A 14919-nucleotide genomic window follows, 5' to 3' on the forward strand; every position below is an offset into this window, starting at 1 on the left:
GGTTTGGCCCTGAGACAGGGCACCGGCGGCTCCATCTCCCACGGCGTCCCAAGCTGGACCCCGTATCCACACGCCGCCGCGGCTGCAGCAGGAGCCTCGCTGCAGCCGGGCAGCGGGGGCATTAGTTAAAGGGGACGCAGCCTGACCGCCAGGAGCCGAGCGCGAGTCGGTCCAGCCAATGCGCATGCGCGAGGCGCGAGTGGCTTCTGCCGTCACAGTGCTTCCCACGGTTGTCTTAGAAACCGGTCCCTGAGGCTTGGCAGAGCAGGAGCCCTCCGTGGCAGTGCTTGGGTGGCGGGGCTCTGAGGCTCCGGTCGGACCTCTCCACGGGGTCGACGGGAACGTCTCCGGATGCCAGGAGTCGCAAAGGGCCGACCAGGATGAGGAAACCCCAGGCGGAGTCCGGGGGAAGCAGCACGGCATCCCAGCCTCAGACCTGCCCGGACGCTGTTGGGGTGAGTCTCCCCAAAAGTCGTGCCGCCGTCATCTCGAGGACAGGTCGGCCTGCGTGCCCCTGGGCTGTTCTCTCACCCCAGGGTCGTTCTCGTCGAGAGCAGAACTCCGCAGCCTCAGGGGTTGCCTGGGGGCGGTGTGTTTCCATGCCTCTGCCGTATGACTCTGTTTCTCTGTGTGTGTGTGCGCGTGTATGTGTGGGCGCGTGTGTGTGTGTCTCCCATTCTCTCTTCTCTCTCTGTCTCTCAGTCTCTGTGTCTTTCTTTCCCTCTCTCTGTCGGTTAGTGTGTGCGTGCCCCTCTGCGTGTGTGTCTTTGGCTGAATGTGCCCTGTGCAGCACAAGGCGATTTCTGGCATGTCGGCCTGTCTTTGCTGAGCCTCTTTCTGCGTCTCTGCCTGGGTCATGAGGCCGGCTGTCAATCGTTTTCGCCGCCGCGGATCCGCTTTGGGTGTGTGAAGGCCTGGCCCACGTGAGGAGATGCATCGGTCCCGGAGCAATTGAAATCTCATCCCCATCATGAGCTGCCTCTTTTCTAAGATCAAGATGACCACACAGCAACCAAGGAAAAGAGCCCCACAGGAGCTCTTTGTCCCGCAGTAGGGAAGCAGAACCACATCAGAGAAGATGGTTGTACCTTTTCACGGCTCTTCTCTGAGAAATGAAGCCACACCACCATACCGTGTAGAAGAAGAAGCCGGGAATGGGAGATGGCAACAATCCCTGTCACTGTCACTGGAACGCTGGCCTCTCTGGACAAGCCACCCTTTTGGAAGCCCTCCCCTTATGCCCGTGGTGGTGGCACGGCGCTGTATCCTGCCGGGGCTCTGGCCGCTGCTCTATCCTCCCTCTTGCTCTGCCTCACCTGTTTCTCAGGGGCCTGGATGCCTCTCGCTCTGGCCAAATGTCTTCAACAAAGATGACTTCCCAGTCCGTCAGGGACACACTTCCTGCAGATCCGTGTCATGATGGTATCTCTCTCCAAACGTCTTTCTGCTTCATTGGGCAGGTCTCATGACCCTGGATTTCTTGGCTTCCATACGTGTCTCAGACAGGGAAGCTTCCTTGTTCTCCATGTTTCCCCTCATGGGTGGGTGGATTGCCTAGAATGAGCGCTAGGCGACCGTGACTGGCCTTGTCTTCTAGGACAGGTGGTGTCGCATTTCCTCTGCACTTCCTGTCTCATTCTTGAGGGACATCCTCTCCTCTGCTCCTGGGTGGACTGACTTCCTTGATCTTGTGGCCCAAACGAATGTCAGGGAACCAGAGGGACTGGGCTGGGACGGGCTGGGGCTGGGGCTGGGGCTGGGGCTGGGGCTGGGTGCAGGGGAAGTTGCGTCAGGGCTACCAGGCAGGAGGAGGGTTGGGGGCGGGGCGAATTCTGCAGAAGATTCTTTGCTCCTCTGATAGGCATTGGAAAACCTGGCTTGGGTCAGGCACAGGCCCCCCACCCACCGAGCCCCAGGTGTTCTTTGATTTCCCTTGGCATTGACCGAAAGGTCACTTGTTCCCCCCTTCCACTGGCACATGCCTGGACACCACCGTTTGTTTCGCCGTCTCCCGGTATGCCTCCGGCGACACACATTCACACCATCTGCTGTGGGATACGCCAGTGCCACGCGTGGCCACATGGTCTCCACCTCGGATTCGCCCCTGTTCCTGCCTGCACGTGTCCTGTAAAGCGCGGTCGGCTTTCCGGAGCCCCAGGGCTTTTAGAAGCGGAGCAGGCCACTGCTCTTTCGAAGGAGGAGGGAGGCAGAGGGCTGATGGATCAGTGAAGTTTCAGCTGACGCTACGCCTTGAGACCTATGGGATCATTCTGCGCTGCAGCGAGGCCCTGCCTGCCTCACCAGATGTTGTGAGCCCATCCTATCTCACTGGGAGGGGGCCAAAATCGGATCTGAACGGGAGTCCCCAGAACACAGCAGGCGGCCTGAAGCTCCCCTTCCCTCCGTGGAAGTCGGCTCAAGGAGATCCTGAGGGCGGGACTCCTGGGGGTTTGGCCCTGAGACAGGGCACCGGCAGCTCCATCTCCCACGGCGTCCCAAGCTGGACCCCGTATCCACACGCCGCCACGGCTGCAGCAGGAGCCTCGCTGCAGCCGGGCAGCGGGGGCATTATTTAAAGGGGACGCAGCCTGACTGCCAGGAGCCGAGCGCGAGTCGGTCCAGCCAATGCGCATGCGCGAGGCGCGAGTGGCTTCTGCCGTCACAGTGCTTCCCACGGTTGTCTTAGAAACCGGTCCCTGAGGCTTGGCAGAGCAGGAGCCCTCCGTGGCAGTGCTTGGGTGGCGGGGCTCTGAGGCTCCGGTCGGACCTCTCCACGGGGTCGACGGGAACGTCTCCGGATGCCAGGAGTCGCAAAGGGCCGACCAGGATGAGGAAACCCCAGGCGGAGTCCGGAGGAAGCAGCACGGCATCCCAGCCTCAGACCTGCCCGGACGCTGTTGGGGTGAGTCTCCCCAAAAGTCGTGCCGCCGTCATCTCGAGGACAGGTCGGCCTGCGTGCCCCTGGGCTGTTCTCTCACCCCAGGGTCGTTCTCGTCGAGAGCAGAACCCCGCAGCCTCAGGGGTTGCCTGGGGGCGGTGTGTTTCCATGCCTCTGCCGTATGACTCTGTTTCTCTGTGTGTGTGTGTGCGTGTATGTGTGGGCGCGTGTGTGTGTGTCTCCCATTCTCTCTTCTCTCTCTGTCTCTCAGTCTCTGTGTCTTTCTTTCCCTCTCTCTGTCGGTTAGTGTGTGCGTGCCCCTCTGCGTGTGTGTCTTTGGCTGAATGTGCCCTGTGCAGCACAAGGCGATTTCTGGCATGTCGGCCTGTCTTTGCTGAGCCTCTTTCTGCGTCTCTGCCTGGGTCATGAGGCCGGCTGTCAATCGTTTTCGCCGCCGCGGATCCGCTTTGGGTGTGTGAAGGCCTGGCCCACGTGAGGAGATGCATCGGTCCCGGAGCAATTGAAATCTCATCCCCATCATGAGCTGCCTCTTTTCTAAGATCAAGATGACCACACAGCAACCAAGGAAAAGAGCCCCACAGGAGCTCTTTGTCCCGCAGTAGGGAAGCAGAACCACATCAGAGAAGATGGTTGTACCTTTTCACGGCTCTTCTCTGAGAAATGAAGCCACACCACCATACCGTGTAGAAGAAGAAGCCGGGAATGGGAGATGGCAACAATCCCTGTCACTGTCACTGGAACGCTGGCCTCTCTGGACAAGCCACCCTTTTGGAAGCCCTCCCCTTATGCCCGTGGTGGTGGCACGGCGCTGTATCCTGCCAGGGCTCTGGCCGCTGCTCTATCCTCCCTCTTGCTCTGCCTCACCTGTTTCTCAGGGGCCTGGATGCCTCTCGCTCTGGCCAAATGTCTTCAACAAAGATGACTTCCCAGTCTGTCAGGGACACACTTCCTGCAGATCCGTGTCATGATGGTATCTCTCTCCAAACGTCTTTCTGCTTCATTGGGCAGGTCTCATGACCCTGGATTTCTTGGCTTCCATACGTGTCTCAGACAGGGAAGCTTCCTTGTTCTCCATGTTTCCCCTCATGGGTGGGTGGATTGCCTAGAATGAGCGCTAGGCGACCGTGACTGGCCTTGTCTTCTAGGACAGGTGGTGTCGCATTTCCTCTGCACTTCCTGTCTCATTCTTGAGGGACATCCTCTCCTCTGCTCCTGGGTGGACTGACACCCTTGATCTTGTGGCCCAAACGAATGTCAGGGAACCAGAGGGACTGGGCTGGGGCTGGGGCTGGGTCTTGGGCTGGGGCTGGGGCTGGGGCTGGGGCTGGGTCTGGGTGCAGGGGAAGTTGCGTCAGGGCTACCAGGGAGGAGGAGGGTTGGGGGCGGGGCGAATTCTGCAGAAGATTCTTTGCTCCTCTGATAGGCATTGGAAAACCTGGCTTGGGTCAGGCACAGGCCCCCCACCCACCGAGCCCCAGGTGTTCTTTGATTTCCCTTGGCATTGACCGAAAGGTCACTTGTTCCCCCCTTCCACTGGCACATGCCTGGACACCACCGTTTGTTTCGCCGTCTCCCGGTATGCCTCCGGTGACACACATTCACACCATCTGCTGTGGGATACGCCAGTGCCACGCGTGGCCACATGGTCTCCACCTCGGATTTGCCCCTGTTCCTGCCTGCACGTGTCCTGTAAAGCGCGGTCGGCTTTCCGGAGCCCCAGGGCTTTTAGAAGCGGAGCAGGCCACTGCTCTTTCGAAGGAGGAGGGAGGCAGAGGGCTGATGGATCAGTGAAGTTTCAGCTGACGCTACGCCTTGAGACCTATGGGATCATTCTGCGCTGCAGCGAGGCCCTGCCTGCCTCACCAGATGTGGTGAGCCCATCCTATCTCACTGGGAGGGGGCCAAAATCGGATCTGAACGGGAGTCCCCAGAACACAGCAGGCGGCCTGAAGCTCCCCTTCCCTCCGTGGAAGTCGGCTCAAGGAGATCCTGAGGGCGGGACTCCTGGGGGTTTGGCCCTGAGACAGGGCACCGGCGGCTCCATCTCCCACGGCGTCCCAAGCTAGACCCCGTATCCACACGCCGCCGCGGCTGCAGCAGGAGCCTCGCTGCAGCCGGGCAGCGGGGGCATTATTTAAAGGGGACGCAGCCTGACTGCCAGGAGCCGAGCGCGAGTCGGTCCAGCCAATGCGCATGCGCGAGGCGCGAGCGGCTTCTGCCGTCACAGTGCTTCCCACGGTTGTCTTAGAAACCGGTCCCTGAGGCTTGGCAGAGCAGGAGCCCTCCGTGGCAGTGCTTGGGTGGCGGGGCTCTGAGGCTCCGGTCGGACCTCTCCACGGGGTCGACGGGAACGTCTCCGGATGCCAGGAGTCGCAAAGGGCCGACCAGGATGAGGAAACCCCAGGCGGAGTCCGGGGAAAGCAGCACGGCATCCCAGCCTCAGACCTGCCCGGACGCTGTTGGGGTGAGTCTCCCCAAAAGTCGTGCCGCCGTCATCTCGAGGACAGGTCGGCCTGCGTGCCCCTGGGCTGTTCTCTCACCCCAGGGTCGTTCTCGTCGAGAGCAGAACCCCGCAGCCTCAGGGGTTGCCTGGGGGCGGTGTGTTTCCATGCCTCTGCCGCATGACTCTGTTTCTCTGTGTGTGTGTGCGCGTGTATGTGTGGGCGCGTGTGTGTGTGTCTCCCATTCTCTCTTCTCTCTCTGTCTCTCAGTCTCTGTGTCTTTCTTTCCCTCTCTCTGTCGGTTAGTGTGTGCGTGCCCCTCTGCGTGTGTGTCTTTGGCTGAATGTGCCCTGTGCAGCACAAGGCGATTTCTGGCATGTCGGCCTGTCTTTGCTGAGCCTCTTTCTGCGTCTCTGCCTGGGTCATCAGGCCGGCTGTCAATCGTTTTCACCGCCGCGGATCCGCTTTGGGTGTGTGAAGGCCTGGCCCACGTGAGGAGATGCATCGGTCCCGGAGCAATTGAAATCTCATCCCCATCATGAGCTGCCTCTTTTCTAAGATCAAGATGACCACACAGCAACCAAGGAAAAGAGCCCCACAGGAGCTCTTTGTCCCGCAGTAGGGAAGCAGAACCACATCAGAGAAGATGGTTGTACCTTTTCACGGCTCTTCTCTGAGAAATGAAGCCACACCACCATACCGTGTAGAAGAAGAAGCCGGGAATGGGAGATGGCAACAATCCCTGTCACTGTCACTGGAACGCTGGCCTCTCTGGACAAGCCACCCTTTTGGAAGCCCTCCCCTTATGCCCGTGGTGGTGGCACGGCGCTGTATCCTGCCGGGGCTCTGGCCGCTGCTCTATCCTCCCTCTTGCTCTGCCTCACCTGTTTCTCAGGGGCCTGGATGCCTCTCGCTCTGGCCAAATGTCTTCAACAAAGATGACTTCCCAGTCCGTCAGGGACACACTTCCTGCAGATCCGTGTCATGATAGTATCTCTCTCCAAACGTCTTTCTGCTTCATTGGGCAGGTCTCATGACCCTGGATTTCTTGGCTTCCATACGTGTCTCAGACAGGGAAGCTTCCTTGTTCTCCATGTTTCCCCTCATGGGTGGGTGGATTGCCTAGAATGAGCGCTAGGCGACCGTGACTGGCCTTGTCTTCTAGGACAGGTGGTGTCGCATTTCCTCTGCACTTCCTGTCTCATTCTTGAGGGACATCCTCTCCTCTGCTCCTGGGTGGACTGACTTCCTTGATCTTGTGGCCCAAACGAATGTCAGGGAACCAGAGGGACTGGGCTGGGACGGGCTGGGGCTGGGGCTGGGGCTGGGGCTGGGGCTGGGTGCAGGGGAAGTTGCGTCAGGGCTACCAGGCAGGAGGAGGGTTGGGGGCGGGGCGAATTCTGCAGAAGATTCTTTGCTCCTCTGATAGGCATTGGAAAACCTGGCTTGGGTCAGGCACAGGCCCCCCACCCACCGAGCCCCAGGTGTTCTTTGATTTCCCTTGGCATTGACCGAAAGGTCACTTGTTCCCCCCTTCCACTGGCACATGCCTGGACACCACCGTTTGTTTCGCCGTCTCCCGGTATGCCTCCGGTGACACACATTCACACCATCTGCTGTGGGATACGCCAGTGCCACGCGTGGTCACATGGTCTCCACCTCGGATTCGCCCCTGTTCCTGCCTGCACGTGTCCTGTAAAGCGCGGTCGGCTTTCCGGAGCCCCAGGGCTTTTAGAAGCGGAGCAGGCCACTGCTCTTTCGAAGGAGGAGGGAGGCAGAGGGCTGATGGATCAGTGAAGTTTCAGCTGACGCTACGCCTTGAGACCTATGGGATCATTCTGCGCTGCAGCGAGGCCCTGCCTGCCTCACCAGATGTGCTGAGCCCATCCTATCTCACTGGGAGGGGGCCAAAATCGGATCTGAACGGGAGTCCCCAGAACACAGCAGGCGGCCTGAAGCTCCCCTTCCCTCCGTGGAAGTCGGCTCAAGGAGATCCTGAGGGCGGGACTCCTGGGGGTTTGGCCCTGAGACAGGGCACCGGCGGCCCCATCTCCCACGGCGTCCCAAGCTGGACCCCGTATCCACACGCCGCCGCGGCTGCAGCAGGAGCCTCGCTGCAGCCGGGCAGCGGGGGCATTATTTAAAGGGGACGCAGCCTGACTGCCAGGAGCCGAGCGCGAGTCGGTCCAGCCAATGCGCATGCGCGAGGCGCGAGCGGCTTCTGCCGTCACAGTGCTTCCCACGGTTGTCTTAGAAACCGGTCCCTGAGGCTTGGCAGAGCAGGAGCCCTCCGTGGCAGTGCTTGGGTGGCGGGGCTCTGAGGCTCCGGTCGGACCTCTCCACGGGGTCGACGGGAACGTCTCCGGATGCCAGGAGTCGCAAAGGGCCGACCAGGATGAGGAAACCCCAGGCGGAGTCCGGGAGAAGCAGCACGGCATCCCAGCCTCAGGCCTGCCCGGACGCTGTTGGGGTGAGTCTCCCCAAAAGTCGTGCCGCCGTCATCTCGAGGACAGGTCGGCCTGCGTGCCCCTGGGCTGTTCTCTCACCCCAGGGTCGTTCTCGTCGAGAGCAGAACCCCGCAGCCTCAGGGGTTGCCTGGGGGCGGTGTGTTTCCATGCCTCTGCTGTATGACTCTGTTTCTGTGTGTGTGTGTGTGCGCGTGTATGTGTGCGCACGCGTGTGTGTGTGTCCCATTCTCTCTTCTCTCTCTGTCTCTCAGTCTCTGTGTCTTTCTTTCCCTCTCTCTGTCGGTTAGTGTGTGCGTGCCCCTCTGCGTGTGTGTCTTTGGCTGAATGTGCCCTGTGCAGCACAAGGCGATTTCTGGCATGTCGGCCTGTCTTTGCTGAGCCTCTTTCTGCGTCTCTGCCTGGGTCATGAGGCCGGCTGTCAATCGTTTTCGCCGCCGCGGATCCGCTTTGGGTGTGTGAAGGCCTGGCCCACGTGAGGAGATGCATCGGTCCCGGAGCAATTGAAATCTCATCCCCATCATGAGCTGCCTCTTTTCTAAGATCAAGATGACCACACAGCAACCAAGGAAAAGAGCCCCACAGGAGCTCTTTGTCCCGCAGTAGGGAAGCAGAACCACATCAGAGAAGATGGTTGTACCTTTTCACGGCTCTTCTCTGAGAAATGAAGCCACACCACCATACCGTGTAGAAGAAGAAGCCGGGAATGGGAGATGGCAACAATCCCTGTCACTGTCACTGGAACGCTGGCCTCTCTGGACAAGCCACCCTTTTGGAAGCCCTCCCCTTATGCCCGTGGTGGTGGCACGGCGCTGTATCCTGCCGGGGCTCTGGCCGCTGCTCTATCCTCCCTCTTGCTCTGCCTCACCTGTTTCTCAGGGGCCTGGATGCCTCTCGCTCTGGCCAAATGTCTTCAACAAAGATGACTTCCCAGTCCGTCAGGGACACACTTCCTGCAGATCCGTGTCATGATGGTATCTCTCTCCAAACGTCTTTCTGCTTCATTGGGCAGGTCTCATGACCCTGGATTTCTTGGCTTCCATACGTGTCTCAGACAGGGAAGCTTCCTTGTTCTCCATGTTTCCCCTCATGGGTGGGTGGATTGCCTAGAATGAGCGCTAGGCGACCGTGACTGGCCTTGTCTTCTAGGACAGGTGGTGTCGCATTTCCTCTGCACTTCCTGTCTCATTCTTGAGGGACATCCTCTCCTCTGCTCCTGGGTGGACTGACTCCCTTGATCTTGTGGCCCAAACGAATGTCAGGGAACCAGAGGGACTGGGCTGGGGCTGGGGCTGGGGCTGGGGCTGGGGCTGGGGCTGGGGCTGGGTGCAGGGGAAGTTGCGTCAGGGCTACCAGGGAGGAGGAGGGTTGGGGGCGGGGCGAATTCTGCAGAAGATTCTTTGCTCCTCTGATAGGCATTGGAAAACCTGGCTTGGGTCAGGCACAGGCCCCCCACCCACCGAGCCCCAGGTGTTCTTTGATTTCCCTTGGCATTGACCGAAAGGTCACTTGTTCCCCCCTTCCACTGGCACATGCCTGGACACCACCGTTTGTTTCGCCGTCTCCCGGTATGCCTCCGGTGACACACATTCACACCATCTGCTGTGGGATACGCCAGTGCCACGCGTGGTCACATGGTCTCCACCTCGGATTCGCCCCTGTTCCTGCCTGCACGTGTCCTGTAAAGCGCGGTCGGCTTTCCGGAGCCCCAGGGCTTTTAGAAGCGGAGCAGGCCACTGCTCTTTCGAAGGAGGAGGGAGGCAGAGGGCTGATGGATCAGTGAAGTTTCAGCTGACGCTACGCCTTGAGACCTATGGGATCATTCTGCGCTGCAGCGAGGCCCTGCCTGCCTCACCAGATGTTGTGAGCCCATCCTATCTCACTGGGAGGGGGCCAAAATCGGATCTGAACGGGAGTCCCCAGAACACAGCAGGCGGCCTGAAGCTCCCCTTCCCTCCGTGGAAGTCGGCTCAAGGAGATCCTGAGGGCGGGACTCCTGGGGGTTTGGCCCTGAGACAGGGCACCGGCGGCTCCATCTCCCACGGCGTCCCAAGCTGGACCCCGTATCCACACGCCGCCGCGGCTGCAGCAGGAGCCTCGCTGCAGCCGGGCAGCGGGGGCATTATTTAAAGGGGACGCAGCCTGACTGCCAGGAGCCGAGCGCGAGTCGGTCCAGCCAATGCGCATGCGCGAGGCGCGAGCGGCTTCTGCCGTCACAGTGCTTCCCACGGTTGTCTTAGAAACCGGTCCCTGAGGCTTGGCAGAGCAGGAGCCCTCCGTGGCAGTGCTTGGGTGGCGGGGCTCTGAGGCTCCGGTCGGACCTCTCCACGGGGTCGACGGGAACGTCTCCGGATGCCAGGAGTCGCAAAGGGCCGACCAGGATGAGGAAACCCCAGGCGGAGTCCGGGGGAAGCAGCACGGCATCCCAGCCTCAGGCCTGCCCGGACGCTGTTGGGGTGAGTCTCCCCAAAAGTCGTGCCGCCGTCATCTCGAGGACAGGTCGGCCTGCGTGCCCCTGGGCTGTTCTCTCACCCCAGGGTCGTTCTCGTCGAGAGCAGAACCCCGCAGCCTCAGGGGTTGCCTGGGGGCGGTGTGTTTCCATGCCTCTGCTGTATGACTCTGTTTCTGTGTGTGTGTGTGTGCGCGTGTATGTGTGCGCGCGTGTGTGTGTGTCTCCCATTCTCTCTTCTCTCTCTGTCTCTCAGTCTCTGTGTCTTTCTTTCCCTCTCTCTGTCGGTTAGTGTGTGCGTGCCCCTCTGCGTGTGTGTCTTTGGCTGAATGTGCCCTGTGCAGCACAAGGCGATTTCTGGCATGTCGGCCTGTCTTTGCTGAGCCTCTTTCTGCGTCTCTGCCTGGGTCATGAGGCCAGCTGTCAATCGTTTTCGCCGCCGCGGATCCGCTTTGGGTGTGTGAAGGCCTGGCCCACGTGAGGAGATGCATCGGTCCCGGAGCAATTGAAATCTCATCCCCATCATGAGCTGCCTCTTTTCTAAGATCAAGATGACCACACAGCAACCAAGGAAAAGAGCCCCACAGGAGCTCTTTGTCCCGCAGTAGGGAAGCAGAACCACATCAGAGAAGATGGTTGTACCTTTTCACGGCTCTTCTCTGAGAAATGAAGCCACACCACCATACCGTGTAGAAGAAGAAGCCGGGAATGGGAGATGGCAACAATCCCTGTCACTGTCACTGGAACGCTGGCCTCTCTGGACAAGCCACCCTTTTGGAAGCCCTCCCCTTATGCCCGTGGTGGTGGCACGGCGCTGTATCCTGCCGGGGCTCTGGCCGCTGCTCTATCCTCCCTCTTGCTCTGCCTCACCTGTTTCTCAGGGGCCTGGATGCCTCTCGCTCTGGCCAAATGTCTTCAACAAAGATGACTTCCCAGTCCGTCAGGGACACACTTCCTGCAGATCCGTGTCATGATGGTATCTCTCTCCAAACGTCTTTCTGCTTCATTGGGCAGGTCTCATGACCCTGGATTTCTTGGCTTCCATACGTGTCTCAGACAGGGAAGCTTCCTTGTTCTCCATGTTTCCCCTCATGGGTGGGTGGATTGCCTAGAATGAGCGCTAGGCGACCGTGACTGGCCTTGTCTTCTAGGACAGGTGGTGTCGCATTTCCTCTGCACTTCCTGTCTCATTCTTGAGGGACATCCTCTCCTCTGCTCCTGGGTGGACTGACTCCCTTGATCTTGTGGCCCAAACGAATGTCAGGGAACCAGAGGGACTGGGCTGGGACTGGGGCTGGGGCTGGGGCTGGGGCTGGGGCTGGGGCTGGGTGCAGGGGAAGTTGCGTCAGGGCTACCAGGCAGGAGGAGGGTTGGGGGCGGGGCGAATTCTGCAGAAGATTCTTTGCTCCTCTGATAGGCATTGGAAAACCTGGCTTGGGTCAGGCACAGGCCCCCCACCCACCGAGCCCCAGGTGTTCTTTGATTTCCCTTGGCATTGACCGAAAGGTCACTTGTTCCCCCCTTCCACTGGCACATGCCTGGACACCACCGTTTGTTTCGCCGTCTCCCGGTATGCCTCCGGTGACACACATTCACACCATCTGCTGTGGGATACGCCAGTGCCACGCGTGGCCACATGGTCTCCACCTCGGATTCGCCCCTGTTCCTGCCTGCACGTGTCCTGTAAAGCGCGGTCGGCTTTCCGGAGCCCCAGGGCTTTTAGAAGCGGAGCAGGCCACTGCTCTTTCGAAGGAGGAGGGAGGCAGAGGGCTGATGGATCAGTGAAGTTTCAGCTGACGCTACGCCTTGGGACCTATGGGATCATTCTGCGCTGCAGCGAGGCCCTGCCTGCCTCACCAGATGTTGTGAGCCCATCCTATCTCACTGGGAGGGGGCCAAAATCGGATCTGAACGGGAGTCCCCAGAACACAGCAGGCGGCCTGAAGCTCCCCTTCCCTCCGTGGAAGTCGGCTCAAGGAGATCCTGAGGGCGGGACTCCTGGGGGTTTGGCCCTGAGACAGGGCACCGGCGGCTCCATCTCCCACGGCGTCCCAAGCTGGACCCCGTATCCACACGCTGCCGCGGCTGCAGCAGGAGCCTCGCTGCAGCCGGGCAGCGGGGGCATTAGTTAAAGGGGACGCAGCCTGACCGCCAGGATCCGAGCGCGAGTCGGTCCAGCCAATGCGCATGCGCGAGGCGCGAGTGGCTTCTGCCGTCACAGTGCTTCCCACGGTTGTCTTAGAAACCGGTCCCTGAGGCTTGGCAGAGCAGGAGCCCTCCGTGGCAGTGCTTGGGTGGCGGGGCTCTGAGGCTCCGGTCGGACCTCTCCACGGGGTCGACGGGAACGTCTCCGGATGCCAGGAGTCGCAAAGGGCCGACCAGGATGAGGAAACCCCAGGCGGAGTCCGGGGGAAGCAGCACGGCATCCCAGCCTCAGACCTGCCCGGACGCTGTTGGGGTGAGTCTCCCCAAAAGTCGTGCCGCCGTCATCTCGAGGACAGGTCGGCCTGCGTGCCCCTGGGCTGTTCTCTCACCCCAGGGTCGTTCTCGTCGAGAGCAGAACCCCGCAGCCTCAGGGGTTGCCTGGGGGCGGTGTGTTTCCATGCCTCTGCCGTATGATTCTGTTTCTCTGTGTGTGTGTGCGCGTGTATGTGTGGGCGCGTGTGTGTGTGTCTCCCATTCTCTCTTCTCTCTCTGTCTCTCAGTCTCTGTGTCTTTCTTTCCCTCTCTCTGTCGGTTAGTGTGTGCGTGCCCCTCTGCGTGTGTGTCTTTGGCTGAATGTGCCCTGTGCAGCACAAGGCGATTTCTGGCATGTCGGCCTGTCTTTGCTGAGCCTCTTTCTGCGTCTCTGCCTGGGTCATGAGGCCGGCTGTCAATCGTTTTCGCCGCCGCGGATCCGCTTTGGGTGTGTGAAGGCCTGGCCCACGTGAGGAGATGCATCGGTCCCGGAGCAATTGAAATCTCATCCCCATCATGAGCTGCCTCTTTTCTAAGATCAAGATGACCACACAGCAACCAAGGAAAAGAGCCCCACAGGAGCTCTTTGTCCCGCAGTAGGGAAGCAGAACCACATCAGAGAAGATGGTTGTACCTTTTCAGGGCTCTTCTCTGAGAAATGAAGCCACACCACCATACCGTGTAGAAGAAGAAGCCGGGAATGGGAGATGGCAACAATCCCTGTCACTGTCACTGGAACGCTGGCCTCTCTGGACAAGCCACCCTTTTGGAAGCCCTCCCCTTATGCCCGTGGTGGTGGCACGGCGCTGTATCCTGCCGGGGCTCTGGCCGCTGCTCTATCCTCCCTCTTGCTCTGCCTCACCTGTTTCTCAGGGGCCTGGATGCCTCTCGCTCTGGCCAAATGTCTTCAACAAAGATGACTTCCCAGTCCGTCAGGGACACACTTCCTGCAGATCCGTGTCATGATGGTATCTCTCTCCAAACGTCTTTCTGCTTCATTGGGCAGGTCTCATGACCCTGGATTTCTTGGCTTCCATACGTGTCTCAGACAGGGAAGCTTCCTTGTTCTCCATGTTTCCCCTCATGGGTGGGTGGATTGCCTAGAATGAGCGCTAGGCGACCGTGACTGGCCTTGTCTTCTAGGACAGGTGGTGTCGCATTTCCTCTGCACTTCCTGTCTCATTCTTGAGGGACATCCTCTCCTCTGCTCCTGGGTGGACTGACTTCCTTGATCTTGTGGCCCAAACGAATGTCAGGGAACCAGAGGGACTGGGCTGGGACGGGCTGGGGCTGGGGCTGGGGCTGGGGCTGGGGCTGGGTGCAGGGGAAGTTGCGTCAGGGCTACCAGGCAGGAGGAGGGTTGGGGGCGGGGCGAATTCTGCAGAAGATTCTTTGCTCCTCTGATAGGCATTGGAAAACCTGGCTTGGGTCAGGCACAGGCCCCCCACCCACCGAGCCCCAGGTGTTCTTTGATTTCCCTTGGCATTGACCGAAAGGTCACTTGTTCCCCCCTTCCACTGGCACATGCCTGGACACCACCGTTTGTTTCGCCGTCTCCCGGTATGCCTCCGGCGACACACATTCACACCATCTGCTGTGGGATACGCCAGTGCCACGCGTGGCCACATGGTCTCCACCTCGGATTCGCCCCTGTTCCTGCCTGCACGTGTCCTGTAAAGCGCGGTCGGCTTTCCGGAGCCCCAGGGCTTTTAGAAGCGGAGCAGGCCACTGCTCTTTCGAAGGAGGAGGGAGGCAGAGGGCTGATGGATCAGTGAAGTTTCAGCTGACGCTACGCCTTGAGACCTATGGGATCATTCTGCGCTGCAGCGAGGCCCTGCCTGCCTCACCAGATGTTGTGAGCCCATCCTATCTCACTGGGAGGGGGCCAAAATCGGATCTGAACGGGAGTCCCCAGAACACAGCAGGCGGCCTGAAGCTCCCCTTCCCTCCGTGGAAGTCGGCTCAAGGAGATCCTGAGGGCGGGACTCCTGGGGGTTTGGCCCTGAGACAGGGCACCGGCGGCTCCATCTCCCACGGCGTCCCAAGCTGGACCCCGTATCCACACGCCGCCGCGGCTGCAGCAGGAGCCTCGCTGCAGCCGGGCAGCGGGGGCATTATTTAAAGGGGACGCAGCCTGACTGCCAGGAGCCGAGCGCGAGTCGGTCCAGCCAATGCGCATGCGCGAGGCGCGAGTGGCTTCTGCCGTCA

Source organism: Pongo abelii, chromosome 19 (genome assembly GCF_028885655.2).
Source record: "Pongo abelii isolate AG06213 chromosome 19, NHGRI_mPonAbe1-v2.0_pri, whole genome shotgun sequence".
Classification (NCBI taxonomy): Eukaryota; Metazoa; Chordata; class Mammalia; order Primates; family Hominidae; genus Pongo; species Pongo abelii.